Source organism: Caloenas nicobarica, chromosome Z (genome assembly GCF_036013445.1).
Source record: "Caloenas nicobarica isolate bCalNic1 chromosome Z, bCalNic1.hap1, whole genome shotgun sequence".
Lineage (NCBI taxonomy): Eukaryota > Metazoa > Chordata > Aves > Columbiformes > Columbidae > Caloenas > Caloenas nicobarica.
In genome coordinates, this window is record NC_088284.1 from 81,148,165 (window position 1) to 81,167,280 (window position 19,116).

General features: G+C 40.3%; 1 long non-coding RNA gene across 1 annotated transcript in view; it reads left to right on the forward strand.

The window, feature by feature from the left end:
• Positions 1-19,116, forward strand: part of LOC136001550 (uncharacterized) — a 68,516-nt gene that overhangs the window by 42,576 nt on the left and 6,824 nt on the right. Inside the window, exons 2-3 of the long non-coding RNA XR_010607811.1 lie at positions 3,486-3,528; positions 13,482-13,557. This is a non-coding gene — a long non-coding RNA (uncharacterized LOC136001550). The remainder of the gene's footprint in view (positions 1-3,485; positions 3,529-13,481; positions 13,558-19,116) is intronic.

Here is a 19,116-nt window from a genome sequence, read left to right on the forward strand (position 1 = left end):
ATGATAAAAAACTAAAAATAGGAGAGGTTTTAAGGTGGATATTTGTCTCTGAGACTTCAGGAAATCCAGCAGCATGTTTGGCCTTTGCATTTCCAGGTCTATAAAATACTGTTGCTCTCCATGTACACTTACATGAAGCAACAGGTTGTGCGTATGTACAATAACTATATGCACAGTGCGAGATATGGTACTTTTTACTGTTCCTGGTAAGACTTCACTTCCAGCTGATCCTGTCCTTACCCAAGACCAGCTCTTCCACTATACAAGGAAAAGTATGCAAAGGTTAAGTGCCAGCTTTTATTCAGGAATGCCCTTCTTCTCTCAGCTGTCCGTGTTCTGTCATGGTCAATCTCCTTTGGCCTTCCATCTCTTTAAAGTATATTAGGGAAGTATTTCATTAAAATGCAGCAATTTATTTGTGGCAATTTGCTCACAAAAGCAGTTTCAGAATAGTTGGATTTGCTTTTACTTTTTCTGGAGACTGCCCAAAGGCGGTGCATCCCTTAAGTGTATTTCCAAATACTTTGGCATCACTTTATTCAAGCTCAGTGAGTAGCAGTGTAATGATATAGTTTAATAGGTAGCTGGAAAAAGATAGCTGGATTAGAGTACAGTTCTGCACTGTGGCAATGATGCAAAGCTAAAATTCACATCCATGTTGCATAGTCATAGGAAAAGAGAGGGCTACAATAAGGGAAAAAGCCAGTATCACTTGCTTTTGGAAAATCTACAGCTACCTCAAATGAAGGGTTTGGTTATGCTGATGGAGTTAGTTTCTGATAAGTGTAGATTAAGTGGGTTCACAAATTTAGGTAGTCAAAACAAAGGCATAAGCAAAAGCATTGTGCCAGTTTCGAAGGTCTCGTGGCCAGTCAAATATCAGTTGATGCTGAAAAAGCAAACGAGGGCAGAAAGGGAAGAGAAAGAAACCGCTTTGAAAACTTCAGCAGAGCTCCAAGCCCTGACAAGCAGCCCCAGTACTCTGCCAACATTTTGCTTAGGCTGTAAGAGAATTATTTGGTGCAGTGCCTCCTGCTTCCCCTTGCTCTTTGAGGACGTGAAGGAAGGTGTGGGTAAGGGAAAACATTGTCAGATAAAATCTCACAGAAGGGTTGAAGCTGAGAGGGGAGCTGTACTCTGTGTGTCGCTTGGCCTAAATTCTGCACAGCCATCAGCTGAACTTGCCAGTGTCTGTGTGTGCTCAAAGCTCAGATCACCTACAGCCAGTGTCTGTACAGGAGCAGTGTGCAAATTGTGGATGTGGGTTTTCTGGGTTTTCTGGGTTTTCTTTTTTATTTATTTTTTTTTTAATTATAGAGGTAAATTAATTTCTCCAGTATTTTGTCAAAGCTGGCAGATCTGCAACCAGAAGCTTGCTTAGATCCTGACGAGCAACCAGCAACCAAATGTTTTCTTTCCTCAAAATGGGATATCCATTTTCCTTGCTTTACCTTTTTTGTGAGGGTCTGTAAAAAGTCTACATTTGCAAAGTTAGTTTAAGACGATTATTAAAAAAGCAAGAGCTATATTATCAATCTCACAGCCCCTCTTGGGACCACACTCTGATTTCCTGATTCAGATTGGTTATTGAGAATGGTTTCATTGATTGCAATGGGACTGAGCCTGACACAGGCTATTCAGCCTTCACAATCATATTGGAATCTGGTCCATGGTGTGATCTCTGCAGATCAGCCTTGCAGAGAGACCTTGTACACTTCTAGCTTTACCAAACACTTCCAGCATCCCTGGATACACTGTGAAAAACCGTTCAGGCATTTTTGTTGCAGCATCCTTTTTTCCCCAAGAGAAATTGGCTGTATTGCAATACATTTTTTCCCCCCTAAGTAAATAGATATAGTTTATATCTTCTGGCAGGAATAAGAAAGCAAAAATAAAACAAACCCTCACAAATCTTGGCTAGATGAATCTTCCAGGGTTTGATCCCTTGGCAGAGCTCTGTGGTTTGGCTTTCTCTCTTCTCTTCGTATTGTGTGTGTATGCCTCATTTTCTCTGATTTCATAGCACTATTTATGTTTATCTGCTAGCTTTTGTCTCAGTTGCCAGTTCCTTTTACCTTTCAAGATACTTCCTCTATTTTACTGTTAACTGGCCCCTTTTCTGCACAGTCTGGCTACCTGGTTTCCTCAGTGTTCATTCCTCAGGACAAGGCTTTGTACAAACCATCTTGGCTGCTTTGTCCCTCTTTTCCGTCTCTTTTTCCTGTAACTCTGTCACTCTCTGCTCCTAACTCCACCTTTTGGGAAGCTGTCCTCCACCAAGTGAAGCTCTTACATATTTTCTCCTGATTTTTTTTTTTTTACCTTTTGCTATTATTAACAATTTTCTTCTTGGTACAATTATTGCTATTTACTTTTTCGTGTGTTTCGTAACAAATTCCAACATTTGATTTCATTAGACGTTTTGGAATCCATGCCGAAATCAAAATTGACTTCTCATCTTGCTCCTGGTTTAGAGGACACCTCCTGAATTTTTAATGAAACTGGAAATGGCAACAATATCTCTCAGTTTATTTTCTTCAGCAAAACAAAACATGTATTTTCAGTAAAAAGTTTTTGTCACTAAAAAAGGAATTTAGGACCAAGACAGAGAACTTGCTATTTTGGCAGTAGTTACGACACAACTTCTTAGTGTTGCGTTGAGGACATCTGTAGAAATAGTCCTTGTGGGCTCACGACTGTTTCCTCTGAATTCAGCTATTGATTGAATGAGAGAGTGTTGGGTCCATGGCACAGGACCTGGAAAACAGTTTTCAATACCTGGACTTATAAGCCCTTTATAACTGCAAGAGTTCACACCTGCAAGAACCTGTGCTGTTGGCTTGTGATTTGAGGCTGCTTTGTGAAGTTTGGAGCTACTGGATTCCCAGCCCAGCTGACTGTGGAGTGGGGATACGACAGACAGTCAGGGATGCTAATCTTATCTGCCCTCATGATTCAGGTGGTTCCTGGTCATTGTTAGTTAGCTCCTAGGGGAAAAAGGTAAATCTCATGTAGTAAAAACAACGTCTCTCCATGGATACACAAGTAATTTAGTGGTGAGCTGCTTTTCAGAATCAAACCTGGGTTTTGGGGACTAATTAATTTTATTTGCTCCAAAGCACATTACAAATGTTATTCAGTTTGGTAGTCATTGTTCTAAAAGATATTTTGTCAAATATATTGGATTTAATAGAGTCTAATGGAAATGGTTAAACATATATTTATTTTAATTACTGAAAATTAAAAGGAACATCTTAACTTAAAGTCTAATTTGGTGTCTTGCCAATTCAAGCAAACATGAATGAGGCATATTAAAAACGAACACGGTTCTTATTTTTATTGGTTATGTAGCCACCTTTCTCACTACATACATCAGTTAGCACAGACTGCTTTCAGCAGTGGAAATTTCATTATCACTTCTAATTCTGGTTTTGTAGCACATTAAAGTTTCCAACAGTTAATGACTCTGGTTTCTTTCTGTGCAGGTTTACGTTTCATGAAAGAACATAGAAGAGGAAAGAAATGACAGTAAGACTGAATTATGAACTCTCAGAAGCTGAGAACAAGAACTGATTGTATTGTGGAAGCTGAATTCACTGCTCTTGATTAACACCAGGCAATGGTGATCATGTGCATGAGATTGCCGAAGCAAATGTAGCTTGTGTATTACTCATGCAGAAGAGACAAAAGATAATATTTTTTCCAGTTTTCAATTAAGCGTTTTAAGAGTATCACAAACACCACTTTAAAAGTCTGTCATTTGCTTGAAAACTGATGCCATGAGTCCTTCACCTTAACTGAAAGCTCCTTTCCACCCTTGGACAGAGGTCACGGTCCTCCAGACTTCTTTACCAATATCGAACGTTCTTTTTCTCAGCTCTGACTTGTGCACTTGTGACCCAGAGATGGGATCTCAGACCCTTTCCATCAGCAGTGCTGTCACCATGCTCCTACGTTGTCCATGCCATTGTCACCTTTACATCTGGTGGTTGCCAAAACCAGAACACCTCGGTTGCTTCTCAGGTATTCACCTGAGCGACTTAGCAGCTCTCTGAGGGTCACCCCATTACAGGACGCCTGCAGTCAAGTCTCACAGAGGTGCCACAGATCTTAATTATATCTTCTGCAAAGTACTTGGAGGTTCCCTGACAAAAGTGATTTCAGTATGCAAAATACTGCAGCAAAATAAACGAATCTAGATAGCAGAGGTCAGTCCTGTCTGTCTACATTAACCTAACAGCCTGTGCTTTTCCTCTTCCCTTCACCATTTGCCAAAACAGATACAGTTTGTTTTTACTTTGATGCTGTGGAGTTGACAGTGACAGATTACTTTCAGTTTGTCATCTTGAACCTTCCCACTTTCCCGGTGATGTGACCCATGACATGAGGGAGATCTGTAATCGCGGACAGCTGCCTCTCTGAGCAACATCCTGATGCCACAGGAGAGGTGGGATGGGACCACACAGAAGTCATTGTCTTCCCAGCGCAGCTGCTGGGTCCCAGGGATGGGTGGTGAGAAATAAATGTGTAAGGAGCAAGGGTTTTCCAAAAGACATGTGTCTGCTAAGATTTTCATAAGGCAGATCACCACTCTAAAGAGCCTAATTTTCTCAACAGGGTGTTTCAGGACATTTTGAATGTAGAAAAAAGAGACTGTCTCCAATGGCGGGGTCCCTGTGTAACATCAAGTCAATTTTTGTGATGTTTTCACATCAGTCTGTGCCACTGGGAGTAGTACTACTTTCGTGTTCAATCATCAAAAACTGAAAAACTGTTGAAAAGGGGTTTTGTCAGTGAAGAACAGGACTCACTCAGGATCCAGTGTTGTGCTGTATGTATATCAGAGGTAACAAGCACATAACCAGGACTCAGGGTAATGACAGGTTCAACAGCTGCCAAGATCAGTCAGCCCAGTGTTTTTCCACATCCCAAAGCTCTTAGTCTCATTCGCAGTAGAATAAAATCAAATTATATCTCATAAAGCCATATGAAATGCAACATCAAAATAAATTACCAGCAGAAGATCTGTCAGAATTGCCTGGGAGTTCTAAAATACTGAGTATACAGCCACAGTGTTTTTATTCCATGTTAGAGGGGACATCAGGAGGTCTCCTGTCCCACCTCCCCCTCAAAGGAGAGCCAGCTCAGTGAGCAGAGGGGGTTGTTCGGGGCTTTTTCCAGCTCCGTCTTGAAACCCTTTGTGGCTGGATACCTACTCCACTGCCTGATGTCCTTGTGGAGAGCAAATCTGTATCCAGCCCAAACCTCTCCTGTCTCGTGTCCTCCCACCGTGCACTGTTGTGAAGGACCTGTCTCCATCTCCCTGATGGGCCCTAGGGCCCAGTGGTGACCCGTATTTGGTGTCATCTGCAATCTTAGTGTGAGAGTATTCTACCAACTCCTATGGGATACTGATAAAGATGATAAATGGCACAGGTCCCACAAATATTTGGACAAGCAGTCACCATTGATACTAGTTCTGTGATGTCAGTACACCATGCCATTTGCTTTGAAGAACAAAAGCAGACTCTAGGACCCAAAAGAGACTGGCAGACTGGAGATCTCATGGAAAACATAGTGATATGTATGAGACGTGAAGTAATTCTATACTGGAGACATCTTATCCACTGAGGTTCACTGCCTAACTCAAGGACTCCTTAACTTTTGCAGCTCTTGAAATCTGTCAGTTTCAATAAGATCTTGGTCATAGCCTAACATATCTGATTAAAAGCGAAGGGACTGAATTTTGCCTTTTTTAGCAGTTTCCCCTGAGAAATAATAACTAATTAATGGTATCATATTTCTTAAAAGAGTTCTCCAAACTCCTTTAGCAAATGTCCGACTAGAGAGATTTGGGATTTTAGAAGCTAATCTTCAGACCCGCTGTAAAGCCTCCTTTGACAATGTTATTGACTTGTTAAGGACAATTGACAGGAGTGTTCTGTAGGTCAGACTTCTCCTGCAACATTCAGCCGTAAGGAGTACAAAGCATTGGAGCTCATCGATGCTCGTGTTTGAAGGCCTTCAGGGCAAGACACAAGGAACAGTATTTAACTCTGTTTTTGTTATGTCTTCACTTGTTTTGCTTTGGTAAACTCAACTCTCATAACCAAGTTGTTTACACAACTTTGGCAGACACATTGTTCGATTTGTGTAGTACGTTGGTTGGCTGAGCAAGGCTAATTTTTTGTTGTTCTTGATTAAACTTTGTAAATCAGCTAAAGGCTGTGGTTCTTACATAAATCACAAGATGGTGTTAGCAAGTTCTAGGGTAATGCTTTACTTATGCAAAGTAACATATTCCGTTGTCAAATACTTTTACATGCACAGCGAGTATTAATATCTTACAATATACAGGAAACCATTTAGATGTAGGAACTGCCTGATTGTTCTGCAATGGAAAACCTGCTAATATGCAACAAGAACTTGTCCTCTTGAAGAAATATCCTCTCATTATACAATATACAAAGTAACCTATATTTTGACCAGGATGTAATAGGCATAGAGGCATAACAATTTCTGTTCAAAATTTTGTACATTGTTACACCTATTTTGGAAGAACATTTTGGAAACTTTCCTATGCAGCTCCTAAAGGTCACTCCTAAAACAAGCTACTCATATACGCCCGTAGGAATAGCATCATCTGTGTCATCTGACAACTGTGTAGCCCCAATTTAATTCTATCATATGTCTGTGCAGGTGTAGTAAATCCACTCCCAGAAGGATTGTGTTCACTCATAGGAACAGCATAAGCTGTGAGGCTCTGCACTTTGGCCATTTGCTTGCAATTTCAGCCTGTCCATGTCCAGTAGTCCTGCTGAAGCTATTGCAATAGCTCTGCTCCAGTCAGGCTGCCAGACATCCAGAAATCTCAGCATCTAGAAACTCTCAAAAAACACACATATTTCTCAGCCTTTGGGATGGTGAATGAAATTAGAGGCAAGGAAACTTGGATGGTGTAATACAGCAACCATAGACTGACTTTTACTTCTGTTGGCAGGCATCAACAGGTGTCCACCTTTTAAATATGTTGAGACACATCTGAGGTAAGTCAGCAACTTCTAGCAGCTAGAGTTAAGTTCCTTAACTGCTTTCAAATACACAGCCTTCAGATTTGGTCTTTGGGCTTTTTCAGTATAGCTAGAAAACAAGACAGAACATGGCCTTGCAAGAGGAATAATAACAAAACCATAAATACGTGTCTAAATTTTTCCATTAAATAGAAACTACTACTTACCCTCTATCAGTGTTACAGAGATGTAATTAATGCCATCATAATCTATATTATTATTAAAATTATATATCAAATAAGTGACTGACTCTACTTAAGGAATACAGCTTTGAGATGATTCCACAGAATAAAGCAACTAAAGCCTCTTCATTCTGTGGAGGCTCTCTACAGGAAAACACGCCAGACCTATCCTTGTGGAAGAAATACTTGAGTGAATTTTCCAAAACCAAACACTTAAATGCACCTTCTTAGAAGGCCAAGTATTGCTGAGTGTGACTGCCTACCTTGGAGATTTTGTGTTTTCTCTGTCCTAGCAAGGCTTCTCTGTGTAATTCCTTTTTTTAAATTTTTTATTTTTTTTTTCTTTTTCTGGTAGACCAGTTCATGCTGACACCTCAAAGGCTAAACCCTTTCCCCTTCCCTCCCACTACTTGATTTGCTTTTCTATCACCGCACGCTGCACATGTGAGGCGGAGCTGCCTTTTAACTTCAGAGATCAGCACAATGGGAGGGCAGTGGAAATCAAACAAACTTTCAAAAACACAAGGGCAGGAAGGCACCCACAAAACTAGCACTCGGATCCAAAACTAGATGGGTGGCCAGCTTTATCCCAGACAGTTCATCAACAGCCTAACCACAGGTCAGACCAACTGCAATGTTGCTCATGCTGTCCTCTGGCATTCACCAAGAGGCCAGATATTTCTGCCCAAGGAATTTCCTCCATAGAGATTGCCTTTAAAGAGGGAGGGAGAAGTCAGTCTCCTAGAGAAAATGCACACGTATGCCACCTAATGAAAGACTGAAAAAAAACCAATAGGCAAATCACACTTCCACTGTTGATTGTGTGATCATGGGGAAACAGGAACCGGGATTTCACCTAATTTCTTGTCAGCCTGAAAATTGCTAGGCTTGACGAGGAAAAAAACATGTTCCTAATAGTTAGTTTTCTTACGTAAATAAGTTCAGGTGGGGTTCTGCTAACTCAGTCACTGTGGATTCTGTTGCCAGCATAAGTATCCAAAACATTACTTTTTGAGGCTTGATTACTTCAACTGCACAATTTTTGTTCTTCATTTCATATCATCTGGTGTAATCCAGGTACTTTTGGCAGGTGCTGAGATATATTATGTTTGTTATTAATGCAAATATTCATAAGCTAGAGACTCACCTGAACCAAAATGACTGTTAAACAGAATCAGAACAGCCCCAGCCCCAAAGGTCCTGCAGTCTGAGACAAGAGATAAATGAACCCATGTTCACTTAATACAAGCCGTAGCATCAATTATTTGAGTCGATCAATTTAGACTCTGAAGACTGTGTTAAAAAGCAACCAAACGGCAGCTGGTGGGTCTCAGTGGGCAGAAAAATCCATCCACATGTAGTCATGCATGGAGCGTTTGGGTTCAACACCTGCTTTAGCTTTTCGGCTATTGTCCAACTTTAGTCCATGTTTTAAAGTGAATTCCAGTAAAAAGATCTCAAAGTCCAGCTTAATGCACTCCGTCTCTTTCCCTTCACTTTCAGCTTTCCTACCTACTTGTGCTTCTGTCTGTTAAAGAGAAATGACTGTTTTTGTAATAAGAAAAAGTGTGATTTCCAGCTCTTGATCCAATTTCTTGTTAACAGAGTTTAGACTATAAGACACATGCAGGAACTTGGACAAGGTGTGGTTTTGAGGAACCAGAACAGAAAGTGTGCTAATAACCAAGATACTAAACCGTGTGTTTTTGAGGTGTGCATGTAGGTTTCCTTGGATGAGCTATCTGAAGGGACACTGAGTAGAAAGAAGTTGGCAAAATTACGAGGAATTGTGCTGGTAATTCTGCCCTAAATTCTGTGGGGCAGATGGGGCAGGAGTACCTCACTTTTCTGTAATTAGCTTTTACTAAACTGTTCAGGAAAATCTTTGGTTTACATATGCCTGCAGTTTCCAATCAGCTAAACTGTGTGTTATGCCATTGTAAAGTATCTTTGCTACTTACCAACTAGAACAAGGCAGGCATTAACTTTTTGCCACAGAACAAAGTAAAATTCTGTATAATCCCCATGTTATGGCTCCTCTTCTCTCTAGTTTAATCTACAACACTGGGAATTTGTTACACAACAAGAAACACATTTTAAGAATTGTCACATTTTGTAATTCCTTTTTGTGTTTGGAGCATCACAAGCATTGTGGCTCTGGTTCAAGCCAACTGCAGCCTGGAAAATGAAATATAATCTAAAAATACCATAAACATGGAAATTTTTAGCGTTAATCTCATGTAAGGCTTTTGCATTCTGCAGTGGAGCTATCTGAACCTGAAAGAGACTCTCACTGAAAATCAAGGATCTTTGCAGTTGTTTGAAGCTCCTCTCATCCATCCAGACTGTACCCGTGGGTCCCATTCATGAAAAGGGTTTTTGTGAGGAGACCTTGCTCCATCTAAGGACCTATCTAAAAGCCTGCAGAAGCTTTCATGACAGGATGGTTCTGTATCAAAAGAAAGGATGGAGGGTTAGTGGCACCAAGGAGGATGAGGGCAGGAATGGTTCAATAGATAAAGGCGACGGTTTAAAATTTGGGCAATATGGGTTGTAGTTCCTCTCCTCCTGCTAGTTTCTGGTGAAGCCCTGGGCGTATCTCTTATTCTGTGTTGCAGGTTGTTGACCACGTAGTGGGAAGAACAACCTCAAAGAGAAGGACAGAAGAATATTTACAAAAAAAGGAAGGAAGAAGTTGTGGGATAAATGTATCCCGTGCAAGATAATAGGGTTCCCAGGGAGGGTAGATATGGTCACCCCTCCAGTCCTGTGCAGATCCGGCAGAAAAACCAGGCATCTCCTGGATGTTCCTCTTCAGGACCTCCAGCAGCTTCAGAGGAGCCAAGACCTGGCAGGATAAGCTTTGCTATTAGTGACTGGAGCTTGGGTGCCAGTGTCATGTAGGTGAAGTGCAAGAACCAATGGGACCTTTTTCCCCCACCCCTCCTCTTTTAATTATGCAACATGCTGTAATTTACACAGGTTGTATGTCAGGGCTGAATAGGAGCATATAAAGTCTGCAAATATGCATTAACAAATTATTATGCTGCCAAAATAATTTGTATTTGTAACACATCTAATGCTGTTAAACAGTGCTGTGGGTGAACCTGAAAGGCAGAAGTAGTATTTTTATGCTAATATGCTGTAAAATATCTTAGCAAAATAAGCAAGTCCCTCCACAGTGGGTGTTTATTTTGCTTGATATGATTTAGAAGATTCTCGTGTGACAATCTTTTGTGTTGCATTTGTAAAATGATCTCTATGAGAATAGCACACTATTATAATACATTACAATCTAAAGTTGCTTGAGCAGCAGAAAGCCCCTAATACAGTGCTTCACAATGGAGCACTTAAACAGTTTAGTGCAGCTTTCATGTACAGTATTTTAAAGAACTGCTACAAGCCCAGTTTGCAACGCTTTCGGGAAAGCAGGGTAATATTGAGGAGAAAGGTCCTTACCAGTGAGCTTCCTGTCACCGAACGATCATGTTGCTGTTCTAGCAAATCCAGGTGGGAACATTTTCAAGGAAATGTCGAATACTTCTCCTTTTGCCCAGAAACAGCATAGCTATTTTTAGGGATATTTTCCATTGGCCTGCAGCACATTTCAGTTGCTGTAGCATAATGGAGAGTGGCATATTGTATGTTACGTTGAATTGAGAAAATGACTATGTTGCATCATGTCTGTATTTGGCACTGAAGGATGCTGAGATATTCATATTTCCTCATACTTGTGCCAATTTGTATGCAACGCAGATATATCATAAATAGAATGTAGGGTATGGGATCCATCCTGTGCTCATTTAACCCTGTAAAACCTCGATAGTATATGACTTTTTTGAGGGAGACTGGAATCACTCCCAGTATGTCCTGGTCATAGTCTGTTTATGGTACTTAAATATAAGGCACTGTTGGTACTGTGGAAGGAACTGTTATTTTAATGTGTACTTTATGGGTTCTAGCTATATAGATTTCTGAGTCTCAAAAATATCAATATAAAAAAAATTACTCATTCTTTCCAGGGCATTTTAAAATTAATGAGACAGAAATTAATGCCCTGTATGTGAAACCCCTTGAACAGAAAATGTCAGGTATGTGCCCCAGATTAATCAGCTTTGGATCCTCAGGGGCAGCAGGATGTCCATGGGTAGATATGTCTCCATGGTCAGAAGGTGTCTCTGTCCCTGAAAGCCACCCATTTCCCTTCATCCTCATTCACTCTGTGACACCCTGTCCTGCTGGAGTGCCTGTTGGGGGAGGATCAGATTCTGCTGCCTCTGTTGCACTTGAGAGTAGATGGGTAGATGAGCTCCATGGCCAGGCCAAAATGGGGGTCAGATAATCTCCTGCAAAATTACTTGATGCTGATTTCCTCCTCAAATTTTGTATCACATTTAAGGAGGGAAAAAAAAAAATCTTGGGCATTCTGTTTTCATCTATATAACTTCTGCTTGTACAACTAGTGTAATACTAAGGCAACTTTGTATCACTGGCCAAAATGTGCACAATTAAACAACCGTCTTTGGAGATACAGAAATTGCAGTGATTTTCCATATCTGATTTGTGAGTGAGAGGACTCTGCACTCAGCAGTAAGCTGTCTCACCCCACTGCAAGCCACCAGGCTGAGTTTGCACAGGCATTGCATCACTGTTAACCCCAAAGATTGACAATGACTGAATAACAGGGACATGACAAACTAATGTCGTAAGTCTCTGCCAGTAGAAACAGGGAACTTTAGTTTTCAAGTCTGCCACTATTTCAACGTTTATTCTCTCAGAAAATGACACAACTTTTATGTGCATATCTCAGCAATAACCAAGAAAATAGTTTCTGATTTAAATTGGAAAGATCAGCTGCACTCTGTTTGGCAAGCTGAACTGCGTATTGAAGTCAGTTTGGATTTAGTTATTTTAAAGAGATCTGTCCCTATCATAGTTGTTTTCTTCAGCCCTTTATACTAAGCCGAAGATGCACTTCATTTTTTTATCTTATTTAGCTAAAATATCAAACAAAAACACTTCCAAAAGTTCTTCTAAACTATTTTTCAAGTGGTTGGAAAATAGTAAGTGAATGAGTTCATTTAGGCAGACCAACTTGCTGCATTGAAAGAGAATATTATAAACAGCTCTAAGAAACAGCTGTTTTGGGACAAATTAGGGAGGAGGCCCCTTGTCCACAGCAAGCTCTGTGAACACCAGTGAGGACTTTGCCACTGACTCTGGGTTAGTATTCGAATCAGGATGAAATACCAGTATATCGATATTTAACCCTGTATTCTCAGCTGGTGATGAGTTAAGTAGCAGCTCATTAGGAGCAGCAACATTTACTCTGTGGACTGAAGCAGCAATCAGGGTTTCGTGCCCTTCCTTGGTTCCTGTTGCTGTCTGGTATGTAATCTGATGTTGTACATATCTTTAAAAAATGAAGACAAGAGCCACATTTTTCTTTTTATTTCCTATCTGTTCAAATGCAGACTGTAACATGCAGCACTATCACTGCTCATAACTATCCCAATTAATTACACTTCATGTGCTGAATTTGGGATCTGAATGCCACTCAAGTGGTTCTTGCACACTTTATAATGGATATTTAATAAAAAAACCCCCTGAACCTAAAGAAAACAGATCATTTAATTTCCTAATCAGTTTACCAGATACAGACTGTGAGGCATGGAAATATTTTGAGCATTTTCCATGTTTTTTAATGAAGTGTTACTACAATGAGAGGCGGATGTTGCAGCCCAGCTGTTGCTGTACACAGCGGCGGCTGCTGTGCTCTGCGCATCACACGCCGGCTCGCGGCGAAGCTCCAGGCCTCCAGCCAAGGACGGCCGACAGCAAGCCGGAGACTGTGCCAACTTTCATTTTTTTGGTATTATTTTTACATAACCTCCCCCTACCCATTTGATAAGCACCTCAAAAAATTGCAGAATTAAAGTTTGAATATTGCTAGAACAGAAAAAAGGGAGGATGGATACTACGAACGAGGAAGAAATTTTTGACACTGAGGGTGGTGAGACCTTGGCTCAGGTTGGCCAGAGAGGTGGTGGATGCCCCATCCCTGGAGACATCCCAGGCCAGGCTGGACGGGGCTCTGAGCAACCTGAGCTGGTGAAGATGTCCCTGCTCATGGCGGGGGTGGCACTGGATGAGCTTGGAAGGTCCCTTCCAACCCAAAATATTCTGTGATTCTATGATTCAACGATGCTTTTCCCTTCTGTCTTTGCAGAGGTGTAGGCTGTAGGTATGTGTCTCCCAGGAGCTCCACAAGCGAAGGGGGCCTGCCGGAGTCTGACTCCATCACGGTATGTTTGCTTCTACCCCCATACTACCCCTTCTGCTGTTTCCTCCTCCCTTCAAGTTAATCTTCTCAACTGATGATGTTCTGCGGATACACAAGATTTATGTGTTCCCTGAAATATGTAGACCAAGTTTTTCTTTTCAGTGTGGAGTGTCTAAAATAACGGGGAACACGCCAGCAGCTCTAAAAAAAATGTGCACCAGATCCCCAGGGTACTCGGATGCCATGCGCGCAGGGTTTCCTCCAAACATCTGAGAACCAGCATCATTGTTCTTCCAGTGTGTTTCTGAAACAGAGGAAACAATAGGATGTGTCCATAAATCCTCATAAAGGGTCCATGTGAAGCTGTAGGAGTCAGGCTTGATGTCTGAATGGTACATGACATGGGTAGATGTAACTGATTCGTCAGGGTCCTCAATTCCCAGGTATTCCTTGTAAATGGATAAACACACACATTTTTCCCACTGAAGGAAATATGAACGTGTTATGTTTAGTGTTTTGTTTGTTTGGTTTTTTTTTTAATAATTAAATTGTCATTAGAAGAATTCTGTGTAGCTATAGAAACGAGTAAAATGAATACTCTACCCATCAGGGCCGCATACATAACTTTACGCAGTGCTTTTAGAGAGCTGTTACTATCTGAAGGGAAAACAGGGAAGTGTCAAAAGAGAAGTGTCTGTAGGATGTCAGCATCCCAAAACTTCTTAGGCCTGGAGCCAGCTAGCAGGCAGCTGCAGAGATTAGAAATCGATTTTGTTTGAAAGGAATTATTTTGAAGTGATTGGATAAAGCAGAGAGGTGTGTTGTGAAATAGCTGACGTAAATAGTTCTTACCCTGGGAGAGAAGATACACCTTTTGTTTGAACGGCCATGGCTCAATACTTCATGCCTTGCCCCTATTATCATCATATACATTTAAAGTCAGATAATAGTTGTACAAGGGTAAAACATAACATAAGTGGAAAGAAGGAAGCCTGCATTCCACAGGACATTGATTCATTTACATGATTAGGAGAACTCGTAGATATTTGTACTTTGAATCAATGCACAGTAAAACAACCTACAATGGACTTGAAAAGATGGAATTTGTGGTGTGAGGCTTTCTGGGAGCTGCTGAGCACTTTTGGCTTCTAGCAACATGTCTAGGAACTGAGTGTGCCTCGTGGCTAATTGACATTGAGCCCTACAGAGACAGGGATATATCCCATCCTTTCGTTAATTTAACTCTGCTTTCCTTGTGGTTTTGCACATCCACCACAGGTTCCCAGAAGGAGGAAATAAACTCATTTTTGTTCAGTTGTCCCAGGAGGTTGCTATTGAATGTCATGAAACACTTTCTAACCTCCAGGTCCTGAGCAGATGCTGTCACACCGTTCCAGTCCCTTATGATGCCAGAATAAGGGTGTAAAGAAGGAAAATAAACTTCTCCAGCACTTGGAATTAAACTCTGAGCTTTTAACTGACCCAATGTTCCATCCCCTTTGCTTTGCACCTTGCAGTACCTCTGAAATAGCTGTCTGTTTGACCCTGCTTTATAAAATTACTGAGTGTCTGAGAGTAGTGGGTGACTTCTTAAAGGATGATATATCAACCAGAACAAAATTATTACGGTAATTGTTGGGAGCTCTTATTGTCTTTTTGTAGAATATTTCTTTAATTTATTTTTAATGGAATGGATATTGGGAATCATTATAATTAATTATTCTGAAGATTAAACTCTGCTCTTGGAAGCTCATAGATCAGTCAGTATTTGGCCTTTTGAAATAGTGTCAAATAGATTAATTAATAATTACTCAATTTATTTATTAAAACTGTCATTTTTTCAGACTGTACCTTCCCTATGTGGTCTAGATAGTGATACAGAAGTCCTTCTAGGTGGCACAGGTATTTGTTATCCATGACGAAAAATGCTGTTGCTTATGTTAATATGGCAAACCTAAAAATAAGTAGTTGAATACTTTTATACAGTGCTGAAATTGAGTCCAGTCACACACAATGTCAAGTGTTTTCTAACTTAATATTTGGGAATTCAGCCAAGAAACTGTGTTTTTCTGCCAGAAGTAGAATAACACACCAAGGATATTTCAGTACTCAACAGCATTCTTATTAAAAGAACAGAGCTCTTAACAAGGTTTGCATTATTTTATCTCTCTAGGTAATTCAGGTGTTATCTTGAGATCTGCATATATTTTGCATGCATTTCATGCAAACAGAGACTAATTGCATCGCCAATTATTTTTAATCATTAACCAGCTTACATCGTAGTAGTTATTTGTTTTTAGGACATTACAGATATTCTATTCGCCAAATTCAGCCTGGTACAGTCAGGCTGTTGCAAAGTGGCAGCAGTGAGCTGGACTCCATAGTTACCCATAAATATGGATGTAAAATACCTCGAATATGGCCAATGTGCAGTACGGTATGTTGGCAAATCTCTTCTTGCAGTGGAATTCCACAAGATACTGTGAACTGTAATAACTGATCCTTATGTGACATGGCTGCACAACCGCACAGTTATTATTTTCCCCTTATAAGGATTTCAATTAGTTTCTATTTTTCGAAGCTGAATACTCAAAAATCCTCAGCAATATGTTCACATTGGAATCAGTCATCGGCTTTACTGGAAGCAGAGTGAGACTTGAAACTTTAAACATTTGTGGTCTAGTGCTTCTAGAAAGATCCTGTGTATGTACAGAAAATATTTTTCTCAGCTGAAACAGTAGGGAATTTTTTTCCTCTTTTTCTTTATTCTGTCAGAATTTCCAGCAATGTCTACTAATGTTTCCTGAGGAAAATCTATTTAGCTATATCTGCAAAATACTTAAATAGTCTTAAATTAGTCTTCCAAAGCATCATACATACAATAAAGAATCCACAGAGCATTCTTGCAAGTTTAGTAAAAAGTAATAACTTCATTTTGCACAGCAGGAACCTGAGGCATAAATTATGAAGTCACTTAAACGAACATTGCAAAATTGAAAGTTTCATGCTTGCTAGTCCTAAGAATTTTATACTGTAGGTTGTATCTCTAAAACTGGTTTCCTAGTTTTTGGCTGTCACAGTGAAATATGCAGAAATAAATTTTTGAGTCCTTTGTATAGGGTATTTGCTTTACAGGTTATGCACATGGTTAGGTAATTCACTGGTTACTTTATATGGCACCCTAAGAACACTCAAAACAGGTGACAGCAGCTTATGAATAGTATTTAATGCATTTCTATTTGTGCTCTCTTTATGTTATAAGAAATCAGTTCACAGTTATATATAGATCCCTGCAAAAATTCCTGATAAAAACTGTAAAATAAATAATCCAAAACAAGGCAATGAACAGAAGCAGATTGTCCTCAAGAGGAACGTGGATTCATGAGAAACAGATAAAAGAATAGGCACAGATGTGCTTCTGATGTTACAAAAAATGGCCATGTCCACATCTGCTTACCTGGGGAAGACAGTAAAAGAGATTTTGAGTGTTTATATTGCATGGGAAAATGATAAACAATCGTCCGGAAAAGGAAGAAAAAAGGATGAAGTGAATACTTCTGTCTCTGTAACATTAAGTTCTTTAAAAAAGCAATGTGGTTACAGTGATGTGAGTATACATTAGTAGTAAACTCATGGAGCACATTCAGCACAGGCGTGCTCCTCAAAAGCTCAGATGAAGAAATGGACATCTGGTTTCATGCCCCTTTTCTAAATAAACAGTAAAATTAAACCCGAACTATTTTAAGGAGCTAGTGTATTTTCAGTCTCAAACAATTGTTTAAGAGCATTTCTGTTACATCCATGCATTGTAAGAAGTTTTAAGATCACCGCTACTAATTACAAGGACTTTATTTCTGAATTGTGCGTCTGAACCACCACCAGCAGTTGAAGATAGGAACAGTACTTGGGGAAGCCTTGACCACATGCTCATCTCTATAGTCTGTCTGCAGACACCAATTTCCCATCACAGGTGGACAGCAGGTAAAGGGAAGGTAATGCAGAACCAGGGTGGACACTCATGTCGTTTGAAGTTCTTATGTCTATATAATAAAATATATTAACCCCATGTTATTTGACTTCATTCTTCACTATGCTTTCAGCTTCTCCCCAAAGCACTGACACACAGGACTAATTTATAGTCTCCACACTTCAGTATTTCTCAAACATGGACAGGAGCTTCTTGACTGTCTAGTGTCCTTTCCTGGTCTTCAGTTTTCAATCTAACAATTCAATGTATGCTGTAATCTCAGCACGACTGGCATGTTGCCCTGTCTTACTGCTTAAGTAGCCCTCCTGCTAAAATTGCTGCACCACCACTAGGGTTGGACAGATACAAGATAAGAACTGCAGTTTGACAGTTTCAAAGGAAATGGCATAGGGATTTAATTAGACCCTCTGTGTGCACCTCATTGACTTCTAGAGAGGTTTTCATTCTAGTTGAAGGAGATGTGGATGGTACTGTCAGAGTTAGGATTACTTTGCATGTTTGTATAGACAACTTCAGAAAGGGTAAAAGAGCCAGGTAATAGAGGCCCAAGCAGCAAATCAAGAGAATGCATAGTTTGGGCATTAGCTGCATATTTTTTTTTCCATCTTTCTGGTGCACATTTTGTATTAATGCTGAGAAGCAGAATGCAGCTGCAAGGCTCTTGGGCTGCATTGAAGAGTCATGGCTATGTTGTATGTTTGGTTTCTGCTGGATGGGTTACTGAGTCATACTGAAAAAGCTGTACAATCTCATCCAGTCACGACTTGAACATCTTGAGCAACTGCAGGACCCCGAAGCAAGACATTGCATCTTCATTATCTACAATTTGAATGAATATGAGGTGAAAAAAACCCCAAGATCTACAGAAAACTGGTGAAAGTTTTCAGCAGTGTCAATAATCCAGGATCAGCATCTAGAAAGCACAGCAAGGTAGTTTTTGTAACCATTGCAGTTGAATCTGGTGGAGACCTGAAAGAAGTTGAAATGCAGATCATTGGTACTCCCAAGAAGGCACATAGAAAAACCTAGCTGCTAGTCGCACCTCATGAAAGTAGATTCCTTATGCATCAGTTTCCACCAGCTGGAGCAACAGATAGATGATCAGGCAATAAACAAAGCTAATATAATTAATTACATTGTTTTCCTTAAGTTTTTGAGATGGAGAATGACAGTTTAGACCTGCACCTCCATGGTAGCTGAGACATTTCTGCTGGTGACAAGTACAGGTTTCCCAACAGGAGCTCTAGCCAGTGTTACCTGTGGAACCCCTGGAAGACAGCGGAGTCAGGAACCACAGTCTCCTGGTTCCATCCATAGCACAAACACTGGCATCATTACTAGCAGAGACTTCCAGTGCCTGATTTGGACATTAAAATAGCATGTCAGAATAGAACGTCTTTCATGAAGAAAGTGATTACTAGTGGCCTGCAAGAGAAGCGGTTTCTTGAAGCTTCCATGTGCCACTTATTTTGAGCTGTTCTTTGAGAAGAAGACTGAAGAAGTTTTCACCGATGTTGTTTGCGATATTCACGTTCATTTTCTTCACAGACTGGAGTGTGGGACTGGGGTCATTCTGCTGACTTATCATCTCTG